The sequence below is a fragment of the Saimiri boliviensis genome, chromosome 13 (assembly GCF_048565385.1).
Source record: "Saimiri boliviensis isolate mSaiBol1 chromosome 13, mSaiBol1.pri, whole genome shotgun sequence".
In the NCBI taxonomy this organism is placed as follows: domain Eukaryota; kingdom Metazoa; phylum Chordata; class Mammalia; order Primates; family Cebidae; genus Saimiri; species Saimiri boliviensis.
The window spans coordinates 51359104-51374492 of NC_133461.1; the positions used below are offsets into that span (position 1 = coordinate 51359104).

At 38.9% G+C, this 15389-nt stretch overlaps 1 protein-coding gene across 1 annotated transcript in view; it reads right to left on the reverse strand.

Annotated features, from left to right (window-relative positions):
• Positions 1-15389, reverse strand: part of PSMA8 (proteasome 20S subunit alpha 8) — a 58311-nt gene that overhangs the window by 19009 nt on the left and 23913 nt on the right. The window lies entirely within an intron of this gene.

Below are 15389 nucleotides of genomic sequence, written 5' to 3' on the forward strand. Positions count from 1 at the left end.
CTCCTGCTGGGATAATAGGTGCCTATCACCACATCCCACTAATTTTTCTATTTTTAGTAGAGATGGGGTTTTGCCATGTTGGCCAGGCTGGTCTCAAACTCCCAATCTCAGGTGATCTGCCTGCCTCAGGCTCCAAAAGTGCTGGGATTACACGCGTGAGCCACTGTGCCTGGCCGACTGTTCAGTATTATAAGAAAGAGATCTCAAAGGAGATTTTAGGACATGAAAACAGACCATTTATATTACATTATATAACAGTATACTATTCTGGCTAGCAAAAGATTCTTTTAACTTCATACAATTTTTCCTATGCCATTGTATTTCAGAGGATTAATCTAAGCAGCTGTTGAAACGTCTAAATTAAATTTGGTGGCCTTGAAATTTCACCAAGATCAAAGATAAAGCCTTCAGCTTGGCATGACTTTGAAGTCTATTTGCTACTAGGTTTTGTTGTTGTTGTTGTTGTTTTGTTGTTGTTGTTGTTGTTGTTTTTGGTAACTAGTTGCTACCCAGAGAAGAAATACACAATTAGTGGCTTCAGATACTGGTTTATCCAAAAACTTCACTGGGCCTGCACATTTAAGGTCACCCTGCACATTTTCTGGTGACTTTCCTATTCACTTCTTCCAATTCCTAACATCAAAATTCTTTAACTCTTACCCACCTGACTTGTTTCCTAAAACCTAGACTGTTCTTGCCACACTCAGACCCCACCCTCCCTTGCCCCATCACCCACCCCGTTCACATCAATAACGACTCTGGTAGTTCTGCAACGCTTTCCTACGTGCCTCCTCAGATTAATCATGATTTTCTAAGGCAAAGACTTTTAGCTGACAACCCTAATATCCATTCTTCCTTTGTGACAGAACTCTATGTGACTGCTGAAAAATGTCACTTCCTAGCTTCTCTTACAAATAAGTACACACAAGTGGAAGTCACTGGGTGAAGCTCCTAAGAAGCTTTGCTGCCTAGAATGTAGACATGTTAACTAGAGGTCTAGCAGCTATCTTCAGAGCATGGAAAAAGACTGAGAACAAAAGAGACAAATACCAGAATCCGCCTACTTTCAGACTTTTCATTACATGAGAAAAATCAATCCTATGTGTTCAGCGTCATCAGGTCTTTGTTGCTGGGAGGTAAAAGCAATCTCACTGACAGACCAGAAGTGCATTCTGTGACACACTGCCCCATACACCTCCAGAAACAAAAACCTTATTCCTGTGGCTACTGGAACTGGTAATGGCAGACAGCCCTCAGCTCTTAACCCTTGGGAAGTTTCCCGGGTTAACAAGCGCTTTCTCAGGTAAGGTCATGTGCTCTTCCAGGGCCAGCCCACACTGACTGAGTGATGAAGAGCTATCAATGTGCAGTCCCTTCACCCCAACTTAGAACAGCTCTGATGAGCCACTACAGATCCAGAGCACTCCATGATGTCAACTGAAGCCTTTATTGTGACTAAAATGCAGCCCAACGTTTCCTTCTGCCCAATCCTGATCCTTTCCCTTCAACAAATACTGATACCAATGGCACTTCCTAATATATATCCTAAAAATAGTAATCTTCCCATGAGGCTTCGTGAGCCTAAGGAAGGACAAGGCCTTCACTGACAAGTGCAAAGCAGTTTTTCTCATCCGAAGGCTTGCTAACTTCCAGAGTAAATCTTCAATATGCTCTCCTACACTAAGAAAAGACATGTGGAAATGAACAAAAAACTCTAATCAGAATAAATAAATCACAATTTCCATTATTTTTGAAAGATAAACAACAGAAGGCAAAACTGGTCAAGTGTATTTAGAAAAAATAAATTGGAGGATTATATTAAATAGTCTTTAAAGTCTTTTTAGCCCTGAGGTTCTAAGTTTTTATGGCAGCATTTTCCAAAGTGGATCCCACAGAACATCAGAGTAGAGACAGCATCTATGATAAAAGGTTCTACGTTCAAGGAATCTTGTACTACTATTTTACCTGCTTCTAGAAGATATGAGTGCTTTTCAGCAGATCCAGAAGTACTTTGGTAACAAAACTTACTAAATTTCTTTAAATAGCTAAAAAATATTACTTAGTTAGAGAGTTTGTTTACCTAATGCCTGTTAACATTCAAAGAAATGCACTTTGAGAAACATTGCTCGGAAGTATACAACATAGTCAAGCGTCCTTACCATTTTAAAGCATTATGGCCCATACTGACAAAAGCAAAACATATCCCTTAATCATTAGCATCATTAATTAGAATGGGGCTTAAGTCTATGCATGTGGGTCTCCTTAAAATGGTATAGAATAACTTTCAAATTAACCACTTCAAGGCATAGCATATTAGACGCTAGTTTTCATCAAATTAACCACTTCAAGACATAGCATATTAGATGCTAGTTTTCATCAACGTTTTTGATGAGCTAATTTTATTTAAAAACTTTAAAAATGCAAGCTTTTCAAGAAATACATAGTAAGCTGAAACAAAAGCTTTAAATATTAAATTTGAGTGCTAATGGCCAGACTGGCATTCCTACAAATCCATAAGCTACATCGTAAGTGAAAGGAAGTATATTTTTTAAAATATACAACTTCTTATATACACACTTAAATACCAATATCTAAATGCTTACAAAATAATATTTTGAAAAATTAATAAAATAGGATTATAGTCAAAGTAGTCATTTAGAAGCATCATTTCATAATCTGAATGCTATAAATATTATATTTTCACTCTACAATACAGGATTAGTGTTTGTTATAAAAAAAAAACCTTGAATGCTTAAAACATAAACTTTCCTTACTAAATTGTTTGTCAATAGAAGAAATGAAACAATTTTAAAAAGCTGTAGGAATTACTAATGTTTCAGAAGTTCAAAGGGAGAGAACATTTCTAGCTGAGAATCAAGTAGATAGCATTATTATTATTTAGTATTCATTTATTTGTTAAATACATACGATCACCCTGTATATAAGGTTCTATTCTAAGCACTAGTGTGTCAACAGTATAAAAAGTAGACAAAAATTCCTGCACTCATAGATCTTAAAGTTTAGTGGGGACAGATAAGATAATAAACAAGGTAAACATGGAAATATGTAAATAGTACATTCGTTGTTTTTAATAACCAGTACATTAGTTGTTAGGAGAGAAGTAAAGCCAAGATAGGAAATAAAGAGCATTGGGAATGGGTTATAGTGCTAGAAAGGCCAGTAAGGAGGGGCTTCACTCAGAGGGTGAGGATGGTAGCCATGTGGATATCTGTGAGAAGCAAGCTCTGGGGAGAGGAAACAATAAGGAAAAACAAAATCTAAAAGCCCTGAGGAAGGCACATGTCTGGCCTTTGAAGAACAGTAAAGAGGCCAGTGTGGCTGAGTAGGAAAGCAAGGGAAGAGTTAATAAGCTTCAGGTTGGAGAGTTAAGGTGGGGGCCAGTTAAAGCCTTTAGACCGGCTGGGCGCGGTGGCTCAAGCCTGTAATCCCAGCACTTTGGGAGGCCGAAGCAGGTGGATCACGAGGTCAAGAGATCGAGACCATCCTGGTCAACATGGTGAAACCCCGTCTCTACTAAAAATACAAAAAATTAGCTGGGCATGTTGGCGCGTGCCTGTAATCCCAGTTACTCAGGAGGCTGAGGCAGGAGAATTGCCTGAACCCGGGAGGTGGAGGTTGCGGTGAGCCGAGATCGCGCCATTGCACTCCAGCCTGGGTAACAAGAGCGAAACTCCTTCTCAAAAAAAAAAAAAAAAAGCCTTTAGACCACTGTAAAGGCTTTGGCTTTTACTCTGACATACTTGAAAGGCAAGAGGGGATTTTGAACAGAGGGGTGACCTGAGATGACTTAAATTTTAACAGAGTCACACTGCTGAAAATTACAGTGCACATTCTGGGTGTGCCAAGAATGCATGGCCTTGACCACTCTTGATGGGGCTATTCCTCAGAACGGTATTAGTAGCCAACAACCTTGAGGAATGAGGTCACGTCTCTCTGCAAAAAAAGGGGAGGCTTTCTCACTGCCTACTACAAAAGTGGTAGAGTCCTCAAGTTCAGGGTTTCTTAGCTATTAAGACCCCTGGTATCCACCGGCTTCCTCTGTGCCACCAACAGCACTTGGCAGGCATGAGGAATTGGTACCGTCATGAAATGCATGCTGTTTGCTGCAAAATAAGGTGGTAGTTGGAAGCAAAGTATTACCAACGGAGGCATTTTTTAAAGAGAATATAAGAGTACTTTTAATTTATCATTAAATAATAATGGATTGGATATCCAAAGTGGCTTATGGCTTCTCAACTGGTCTCTAAGAACAATTATTTCCATCCGCAGCTTAACCCTGTGCTCAGGAAACTTCCTCTATAAGGTTTGTATCACACTGCTACATACATATAAACCAATGTTATATATAGTCTAGGAGTCAAAAAATTACACCCTGCAAGTCAGTTCCCTGTTTTTGTAAACAAAGCATTATTGGCACATCACTTTGCCCATTTATTTATGAAATTTTTTTTTTTTTTTTTTTTTTTTTTTTTTTTTTTAGACGGAGTTTCGCTCTTGTTACCGAGGCTGGAGTGCAATGGCGCGATCTCGGCTCACTGCAATCTCCGCCTCCTGGGTTCAGGCAATTCTCCTGCCTCAGCCTCCTGAGTAGCTGGGATTACAGGAGTGCACCACCATGCCCAGCTAATTTTTTGTATTTTTAGTAGAGACAGGGTTTCACCATGTTGACCAGGATGGTCTCGATCTCTTGACCTCGTGATCCACCCGCTTCGGCCTTCCAAAGTGCTGGGATTACAGGCTTGAGCCACCATGCCCAGCCCTATGTAAATCTATTTTTGGTCTATTTCTAGTTTAAGCTACTAGGTTAAGTTAAGTAGCTGCAACAGAGATTGCAATGCCTACATGGCTAAAATATTTACCCTCTGCCCCTGTAAGAAGTTTTCTGATCCCTGCTATAGATCAGCAATTTATACTCCTAAAAATTACTGAGAATTCCAAAGTGCTTTTGTTTGTGTTATACTTTTTGTTATTTACTGTATTATTGTTGAGAGATATCATGTGCCTTGGGCTCCTAGACAATGCTCTGTTTTTCAGGGTTGTTTATGCAGCTGGTAATCTTGAGACAAAGAAATGTCTTTCCTCAGATAAAGGGCAGGCTAGCGTATTGCTTGTTATAAAACCAAGAGACTCTTCATGCTTGGTGTTCCTTAGCTGTGAAGCAAACCAACTTTGTGCACAGCATTCATCCAAGCCATATGTATCAATTCATCAACCCCGTGGGTCTTAGGGACAAAGGGAATCTAAGCAACTATGCAATACTCATACTGTTTGATGTGCCATGAGTAATAAAGTCTTGTTTCTGACCCAAAGGGTCTTCTTGTGTCTTCTGCCAGGATCCATGAAACAGTAGCAGCTAATTTTATTAGTGTGTAAGTAGTGTAAATTCAAATCCCAGACCCAATAATTAGAAACTAAAACTAAAAAAAGTTTTTAAAATTTAATTTATTTAAAAATAAGCCCATTACAAGTTGTATTAGTCTGCTTGGTATGTCATAACAGAATACCACAGACCAGGTGGCTTTAACCACAGAAATTTATTTTCTCAAAGTTCTAGAGGCTAGAAGTCCAAGATCAAGGTGCTAGCAATTTTGGTTTGCGGTGAGGGCTCTCTTCCTGGCTTGCACATGGTTGCTTTCTCATTGTGTCCTAACAAGGCCTCTCTTCTTGTGTGCACACATACATGTTCATGCAAAAGAGAGCTCTCTCTTTGGCAATATGTTGAATGCAAAACAGATAAAATTATTCAGCTTTCTCTTGTGAAGCCAGAGAGTAAATATATTTGCAAGATAAATATATTGTAGACAGTAAGCATACTTGTACTACTCTTCTAAAAAATATAGTTTTTGTTTTAGAAAATACAATTTTCTGGTGTGTCATCTCTTCTTATAAGGACATCAATCCTATGGGATTAGGGTCCTATCCTTAGGACCTTATTTAACTTTAATTATCTCCCTAAAGGCCCTATTATTGGGGGTTAAGGCTTCAATGTATGCACTCTGGGGGACCCAATTCCATCTACAACATATGTTAATATAAACACGTTTTTAGGAAACAATTACATATATATATATGTACGTATTTTTGAGACACAGTGTTGCTCTGTCACAGGCTAGAGTGAAATGGTGCAATCTTGGCCCACTGCAACCTCCACCTCCTGGGTTCAAGCGATTCCCCTGCCTCAGCCTCCCGAGTAGCTGAGACTACAGACATGCACCACCACACCCGGCTATTTTTTTTTGTTGTTTTTTCTTGTATTTTAGTAGAGACAGGGTTTTACCATGTTGACCAGGATGGTCTTAATCTTCTGACCTTGTGATCCGCCCACCTTGGCCTCCCAAAGTGCTGGGATTACAGGTGTGAGCCACCACGCCCAGCCTACAGTTTTAATTTCTAATAGTCAATAGGGATTGGTAAAACCTACATAATGTTTGCTTTGATTTCATCTTGTAAGATTTTATAATATCATGCTTGGTCATTTGGAAAACTGGTTTACTGAATTATGCATATCTTCTGCATAATTGTTGATTCATGTGATTTCTAAAACATTAAATAATCATGCTTATTAATTTTTCAGAAAGAAATTGTCAGGCTCATTGTGGCAAATACATGTTTTCCAAAATTCTAATTTTTGCTTGAAAATTTGAATTTTATCATTGGCAACAAATCAACTGTCAGTTACTTCCTTAAAGTAACAGGCTCAGTTTGCTCCTCCTTGAAAATATGTCCTGCCAAATCTCCAAGTCCTAATAACCATGGTTATTCTATTGTTTTGTCAAATAAAAATGAAGTTCCATAAAAGATGGGCTGTTTCAGCTTGCAATTCAAACAACCACAAAACTGCTTTTCCACAAGACAGTCACTGTACCTGCAGCAAAGTTGTTTATGCATACTTCCATTTCATACACAGAATGTTAAAAGATGTGTACCTGAGTCAACATTTAATAAAACTAATAATCTTTACTATTTCATCAAAGAGAACTCATATGAAAGTCAAATTCATTGATTTTTTAAAATTGCAAATGTATGAAGGTAAAGAAAAAAATGAGAACTAATGCAGCTGGGTACCAAGATACCAGCAATTTTATCCACGATCACTTTTATGTCATTAGTGTATGTGTCCACAGAGTGAAAGTGGGAAATATTGTCTCAGTATAATTAGGAAAATAGTTTTTACCTAATGTATCAGGGGTTTGCAGATCACATTTTGAAATCTTCCACTTTTTACTTTATATCATAATTGGCCAAATCCTTTAAGCTTATAAAGCCAAGCAACTCATACACAATAGGATTCCACACAGACCTACTTGAAAGTTCATAATGTTGCGCCGGGCGCGGTGGCTCAAGCCTGTAATCCCAGCACTTTGGGAGGCCGAGGCGGGTGGATCACGAGGTCAAGAGATCGAGACCATCCTGGTCAACATGGTGAAACCCCGTCTCTACTAAAGGTGCAAAAAATTAGCTGGGCATGGTGGCGCGTGCCTGTAATCCCAGCTACTCCGGAGGCTGAAGCAGGAGAATTGCCTGAACCCAGGAGGCGGAGGTTGCGGTGAGCCGAGATCGCGCCATTGCACTCCAGCCTGGGTAACAAGAGCGAAACTCCGTCTCAAAAAAAAAAAGAAAGTTCATAATGTTGCAGTTTTTCTTTTCTTTTTTTCTTGAGACAGAGTCTTACTCTGTTGCCCAGGCTGGAGTGCAGTGGCACAATCTCGGTTCACTGCAACCTATGCCTCCCAGGTTCAAGCAATTCTTCTGCCTCAGCCTCCAGAGTAGCTGGGATTACAGGCATGTGCCACCATGCCTGGCTAATTTTTTGCTTTTTTTTTTTTTTTTTTTTTTTTCCAGTAGAGATGGGGTTTCACCATGTTGCCCAGGTTGGTCTCAAACTCCTGACCTCAGGTGATCTACCCACTTCAGCCTCCCAAACAGCTGGGATTATAGGCATCAGCCACCACACCCAGCCATAGTTTTTCAAATTTAAATGACGGGTATCAAATTTGGCAGGTCAAATGAATCATCTGGGTAGATTCTCTCTAATTCTACCTAAAAACTTAAGAGATTCTCTTTCTCTAATCTCTGAAATGTAGAGAATTTTTTGTTTATCACTGCTATCCCCAGGGTCCAGAGGGTGCTTAGTGCATATGAGCTTAATACTGTTGTTAAATTAAGGAATCCTATAGCATTGCCAATCTTTGGGGGAAAAAACTTCCCTTGAACCTACATTCTCCTCTAGCTACTGTTCCGTTTTTCTACTCTCCTTTATCGCCAAACTTCTTAAAAGCACTATCTTTACTTCCTATTTCCTTTTCTTCAATTTTTTATTTTGGAAAATTTAATCTTATTAAAAGTGTAAAGTACAACGAACAACTAATACCACACTCTTTGCTTGGATTCATGAACTATTAACATTTTGAAGTATTTGTTTTACTTCTCTCAATTTAGATACAGGCACATACACACACACACAATTTAATGCTGAAGTTCCAAACATCATTATATTTCATCCTTAAATATTTCAGCATCTATCTCATTAAAACAAGGTTGCTCTGGGCCAGGTGTGGTGGCTCACCCCTGTACTCTCAGCACTTTGGGAGGCTGAGGTGGGTGGATCGCTTGAGGTCAGGAGTTCTAGACCAGCCTGGCCAACTGTGAAACCATGTCTCTCCTAAAAATTAACTTGGCATGGTGGCAGTTACCTGTAATTGCAGCTACTCACGAGGCTAAGACAGGAGAATCACTTGAACCTGGGAGGCCGAGGCTACAGTGAGCTGAGATCACACCCCTGCACTCCAGGCAGAGTGACAGAGAGAGACTCCATCTTAAAACCAAAAACCGGCCGGGCGCGGTGGCTCAAGCCTGTAATCCCAGCACTTTGGGAGGCTGAGGCGGGTGGATCACGAGGTCGAGAGATCGAGACCATCCTGGTCAACATGGTGAAACCCCGTCTCTACTAAAAATACAAAACATTAGCTGGGCATGGTGGTGCTTGCCTGTAATCCCAGCTACTCAGGAGGCTGAGGCAGGAGAATTGCTTGAACCCAGGAGGCGGAGGTTGCGGTGAGCCGAGATCGCGATCGCGCCATTGCACTCCAGCCTGGGTAACAAGAGCGAAACTCCATCTCAAAAAAAAAAAAAAAAAAAAAAAAACCCAAACCAAAAACCAACAAAAACCCCCCACCAAAAACCCACAAGGTTGTTCTTATATAATTACATTATGATCATCACACCCCCAAAATTTAAAACAGACACAATATTATCTAAGACACAATATTACACTCCATATTTAAGTATCTCTGGTTGTCCTCAAAATGTCCTTTGCATCTGTTTTTCCCACATCCAGTATACTGCCAAAAATCACGGATTACATTAATTCTTTGGTCTCCTTTAAACTAGAAAAGTTTCCATGCCTTTATTTTTTCATTAACATTAACATCTTTGAAATATTTTGTAGAATGCTTTACAACTGAGATTTAGCTGATTGTTCCCTCAATCAGATTTAGGTTAAATCCAATGGCAATACTACTACTAAGGTCATATTATTTCTTTTCCATTACCCACAGCAGAAGGCATACAATGCCAGTTTATCCTATTACAGGAGATGCTAAGTTTGATGGTGATGGTGGTGTCCACCACAACTCTCTGAAGTGAAAAAGTGGTACACTTTCTTCTTTGTGATTAACAAGTAATACACCATGTGAATATCCTTTTCCCAGCCATCTGTTGCTTGACAGTTTTGAACCCTTTTGATTCTTGATATTTCCTCTCCCTTTTTCATTCATTCATTCATTCATTCATTCATTTATTATTTTGTAGAGACGAGGTTTCACTATGTTGCCCAGGCTGGTCTTGAACTCCTGGCCTCAAGTGATCCTCCCATCCTGGCCTCCCAAAGTGCTGGGATTACAGGTATGAGACTTTTTCTTTTAAATCCACTCCAGTCATCCTTTCATCACCATCACTCCATCTGCACATCACTAAATACATTCATTTCACAGTCCTCTTTTTACTTCATGGAAGTGAATCAGTTAACTCTTTCTTCAAATACTGTTTTCACTTGGGATCCAGAACACTGGCCTCTTCTCCTCCTTTGTAGACTATGCTGGGTCCTTCCCCACCTTTCCCTGGCCTAATGTCTCTAATCTAAATCAGTTCTTGCCTGGATTATTGAATATAGCCTGTAACTTATCTCCCTGCTTCTACACTAAGTTCCCTATAATCTATTCTTAATATAGCAGCTAGAGAGACACATTAAAAGCATAAATCGGATTGTGTTATTCCAACATGTAAAAACTTCAAATGGCTTCCTGTATGATTTCATTTAATATGGTAAGTCTATCCAAGGCTTTCTAGCCCTACAAGATCTAGCCCCCTATCTCTGAATACTTCATTTCTTACCACTGTATTTCTTATTGACTTGCTATAGTGTAGTCATGTTGGTGCTCAACAAGTTTCAGATTTTGAAGCATTTCAGATTTCTAATTTTTGGGTTATAGATGCTCAGTCTGTATGCTCTAGAATAGAAATCTAGCTATAATAGCCTATTTGCTATTTTTTTTTAATAAATATGGAACATGCTACTGTGTTGGGATTTTGCCTTACTGTTTCTGTGTTTGGAACACCAAAGCAAATAACTGCCTGCCTTGTTCCTTCACTTTCTTCAAGTCTCTGTTCAAATGTCTCCTTTTCTTTTCTTGAGACGGAGTCTTGCTCTGCCGCCCAGGCTGGAGTGCAGTGGCTGATATTGGCTCACTGCAACCTCTGCCTCTTGGGTTCAAGTGATTCTCCTGCCTGTAGCTGGGACTACAGGCATGCACCACCATGCCCAGTTAATTTCTGTATTTTCAGTAGAGACAGGGTTTTACCATATTGGTCAGGTTGGTCTTGGACTCCTGACCTCGTGATCCGCCTGCCTCCACCTCCCAAATTATTGGGATTACAGGTGGGAGCCACTGTGCCTGGTCCAAATGTCTCCTTTTCAAAGGGATCTTCCCTGACCACCTTGTATATAGCAGTCACTGTCTATACTCCTAACCTTGTTCTCTCATTTTATTCACAGTAACATATATATGTGGTCTGTCCTCCTCTCTTATGTTTTCATAGGGGCAGGAATTTTTATCTGTTGAGTTCACCTCTATATTCCCAGAACCTAGAACAGTATTTAATATGTAATAAAAATTCAGTATTTATAGACAGAATATTTGTTAAATGATGGGCTGTTTATACATTTTATACTTTTGATGGTGAACAATCTTTGGGAATCCTGCACTATAATCTCTCTAAGTACAGAGTTATCAACTCACATGCTTATTACTGTATTATTCAATTCCTTATTTCTGGACCTTTAGGACTTTATTTTTGTGTTTAGCTATGCATTTAAAAATGTTAACAATCATTATAGTACTGCAGATGTTTATAGCAGGAGAATTTTTAATTTAATGTGATTTGCCAGGCGCCAGAATCTGTTACTAAAAAAATATTTTCTTTTAAGCCAAGTACAAAAAGACAAGTATGTTATGATCTCACTTATATGTGGAACCTAAAAAAACTGAACTCATAGAAACAGAGAAAAGAATGGTGGTTAACAGGGGAGGGCTGAGGAGGGCAAGAGAATGGGAAGTTGATAGTTCAAAGTTACAAAGTTTCAGTTAGGAAAAATAAATTCTGGAGATCTACTGTACAGCATGGTAATTATAGTTAGTAACAATGTACTGTATACTTGCAAACTGCTTAAAGAGAATAGATTTTAAATGTTCCCATCACAAAAATAAGTATGTGATATGATGGGTATATTAATTAGCTTGATTTAAATCACTCCACAGTGTATACACATATAAGGCATCACATTTACAATCACAAATATATACAATTTTTTCATCTGTCAAAAAACTTTAAAACATCTTTCTCAATACAAAAATGTATAGGGAAAAAAGAAATCTAAAAATGGGTGTTTCCTTACTGTATGCCTGTTTTTTTAAATCTGGATACTGGCAGAGCTTCATGGCAACCTGCCAACATGGCTAACTGAGTTTGTTGGACTTTTCTGCCTTGGAAAGGGCAGCAGCTTGCCCTCAATGAAAGAGAAACTTACTTTGGATGTAAGTTTCCCTTACTTGTGCCAAACGCTCTGTCAGCTCTCCTACCTATGGACTTAATGGAATACTTTCTCTCATCTTTCTAGAAACAGTCTATGTTGCCCAGGCTGCAGTGCAGTGGCTATTTGCAGGCATGATCATAGTGCACTACAGCCTGGAACTCCTGGGTTCAAGCCATTCTCCTGCCTCAGCTTCTCAAGTAGTTAGGATTACCGCCATGCACCACTTTGGGTGACCTGAATAGCTTTCTTCACCATCGTAGTATCCTAGAGAAAACAGCCTCGGAGCAAGGAACTGACTGTGAGGAAGTAGGGTAATTGGCTTATGTTCATGAGATTCATTGATTTTACTATATTCTCTTATCACCTTGAATTAGCCAGCCTGATAGAATTCCAGAATAGACTATGATGACTCAGTTACAGCAGCAGCAGTGTGACATCTTATAGGGCTAGCGTTCTGTTCTATAAGATCCTGTAAGTATCCTGAGCCATAACTAGTAATTAATTTTTTACATACCCTCAAATCTAGGAATGAAGGAATAGATGTGTCTCATGAATACCTTTAATGGCCCACTTGAAAATCTCTGTCTCTTGTTCCCACTTGGTTCTGCTAGTTTAAAGGTTCTAGTTCCCAAGGGAAAGAAGGGGAAAGAAGTGGGGAGGATATTTCTATCAGAGAAGATAATTTTACTAAACTATGAGCTGAGATTGCTACTTGGCCATTTTAGACTCCTCATGTTACTGAACCAACAGGCGAATAAGGGGTTACTGTAACAACAGTATGATTTGTTCTCATTATCAATGGAAATAAAGTTACCATTACACAATAGGACTAGGGAGGAAGTATCAAAAATTCAAAGGATTTTCTGGAGGCTTCTCTTAGCATTCCCCTCTAAAGTATAAAAAGTTAATGGAAGGCACTAGTACCCATTAGGACAGGATCATTAAAGGCCCAGTCTTCATAAATAAAATTTGTGTTACCTGCTAGGTAGAGAACCTAAAAAAACACAAAATGCTGGTATTAGCTATTTCTGTTCTCATTTCTGCAACAGATCGTATGTCCACAGTTTCTATTTATTAACTTCCTATTTCTCCTACCAAGTCTACCTTTTCCTCTACTTGTACTTCATAAGCTTACAAAACAGCGCTGCAAAGTATGGTCGGTACCGTAGCTGTGTTCTCAATAGTCCACTGCAACATTTTATCAGGTTGCTTGGTATAGTATGTCAGAGTAAAAAACAGACATAAAAATAAGACGTAGACACAAACAAAACAAAACAAAAAAAGAAAAACTTGATCTCATAGCTAAAGTGTTATAATCCCCAGAAGCAGAAATAAAGTCAGAAGATTTTATTCTACCTTCCAAGAATGGATATTTGAATTTACATAACATGCATAGAAAATCATTTGGCCTAAAAGAAGTAGCATGATATAGTACAAAAACTATAGAATAAAATAAATAAAACACTGTGAGTTCTAATTGCAATATTGCTATTAACTAGGAATGTGAACTTTTTTTGTTTGGAGACAGAGTCTCACTCTGTTGCTCAGGTTGGAGTACAGTGGTATGATCCTAGCTCATTGTAGCTTCAAACTCCGGGGCTGAAGCGATTCTTCCATGTTAGCCTCCAAAGTAGCTGGGATTACAGGTGTGCACCATCAACAGCTGGCTAATTTTTAAAATTGTTTTTGTAGAATTGGGGTCTTATTACATTGCCCAGGGTGGTCTCAAACTCCAGGAATCAAGTGATCCTTTTGCCTTGGCCACCCCAAAGTGCTGGGATTACAGGAGTGAACTACCACACCAGCCTAGGAAGGTAAACTTAACAAGAGCAACAAAAATCAATTAACCCCGCCGGGCACGGTGGCTCACGCCTGTTATCCCAGCACTTCGGGAGGCTGAGGCGGGTGGATCACAAGGTCAGGAGATCAAGACCATCCTGGTCAACATGGTGAAACCCCATCTCTACTAAAAATACAAAAAATTAGCTGGGCATGGTGGTGTGTGCCTGTAATCCCAGCTACTCAGGAGGCTGAGACAGAAGAATTTCCTGAACCCTGGAGAGGGAGGTTGCGGTGAGCCGAGATCGCGCCATTGCACTCAAGCCTGGGTAACAAGAGCGAAACTCCATCTCAAAAAAAAAAAAAAAAAAGAAAAAAAAAATCAATTAACCAATTAACCCCTAAATCTCAGTTGCCAAATATGTAAAATAAAAAGGTTTTCAAATGTTTTTTTAATTAAAGATGATTTTTCAAATGCTGAATAATAGTTCCTTCAATCAAAATCCTACAAGAAAGTGCACTAGATGGATGAAATGAGTAAAATGCAGACTGTGGGGTATCCATGTGTAAGCGAGCAAGTACACAATGTTCATATCTTCCTGTCCCACCATGAGAACTGAAGACACCAGAGCAGAGTTTCAGACCAAGATGATCAATAAAATTCTCAACAATTAAAAAGTTCCATAATTTTCCTGACTGAGATAAAATAAAATACCTCTCTGTGTGTCTCCAGGAAGCAAACAAATTAAAACAGAAAAATTACGCAAACCTGGAAAATGTGTTATGAATTAGAAATAAAGGGTAATGATGTAATGATAAATGCAAACAGAAGATGGCAGCCTTCAAAATATTTAAGGATCGAGTGTAGTAACTTGGTTTCTTTAGGGCATAGATTTAGGAGACAAGAAATCGAGTACAGGTAAGAGATCTCTAATTGAGAGGATAAAAAGTCTGATATTTGAAGCATGTAAATCTATACCTTCTAATTACTAATTAGATAGCTCAGTTAGATTAAAAGGATATGTGCAGCTGACATAAGTATTCTGATATTTGTTGTAAGAATATAATCCACTGCTTTACTGCCTGGTTAATGCTTTGTAAAACAGTATCTTATAAGTATGGTCAGTGCAAATCAAATTTTTTATTTAATACAGGCATAAAGACCATAACAACATTTCTCCATTAATTTATTTGGCTCTAAATAATAGTAAAATAACTTTGTAGAAAACTATTTAAAGTCTGGGTATTTAACTTTTAATAAACTCAAAATCACTTATATTGGATTCTATAGTACAGTCTTATTCTTATATACAGGAATATACAAAAATTCACTCCTGGAAACTAGGTTTCTCTGGGCTGTAGCAGTGTTTTCTGGGGGGAGTTTTGTTTGGTTGGTGTTTTTCAGAAAGGGTCTTGCTCTATTGCCCAGGGTGGAGTGCAGAGACACAATTATAGCTCGCTGTAACCTGAAAAGGACTCGAGCCATTCCCGTCTCAGC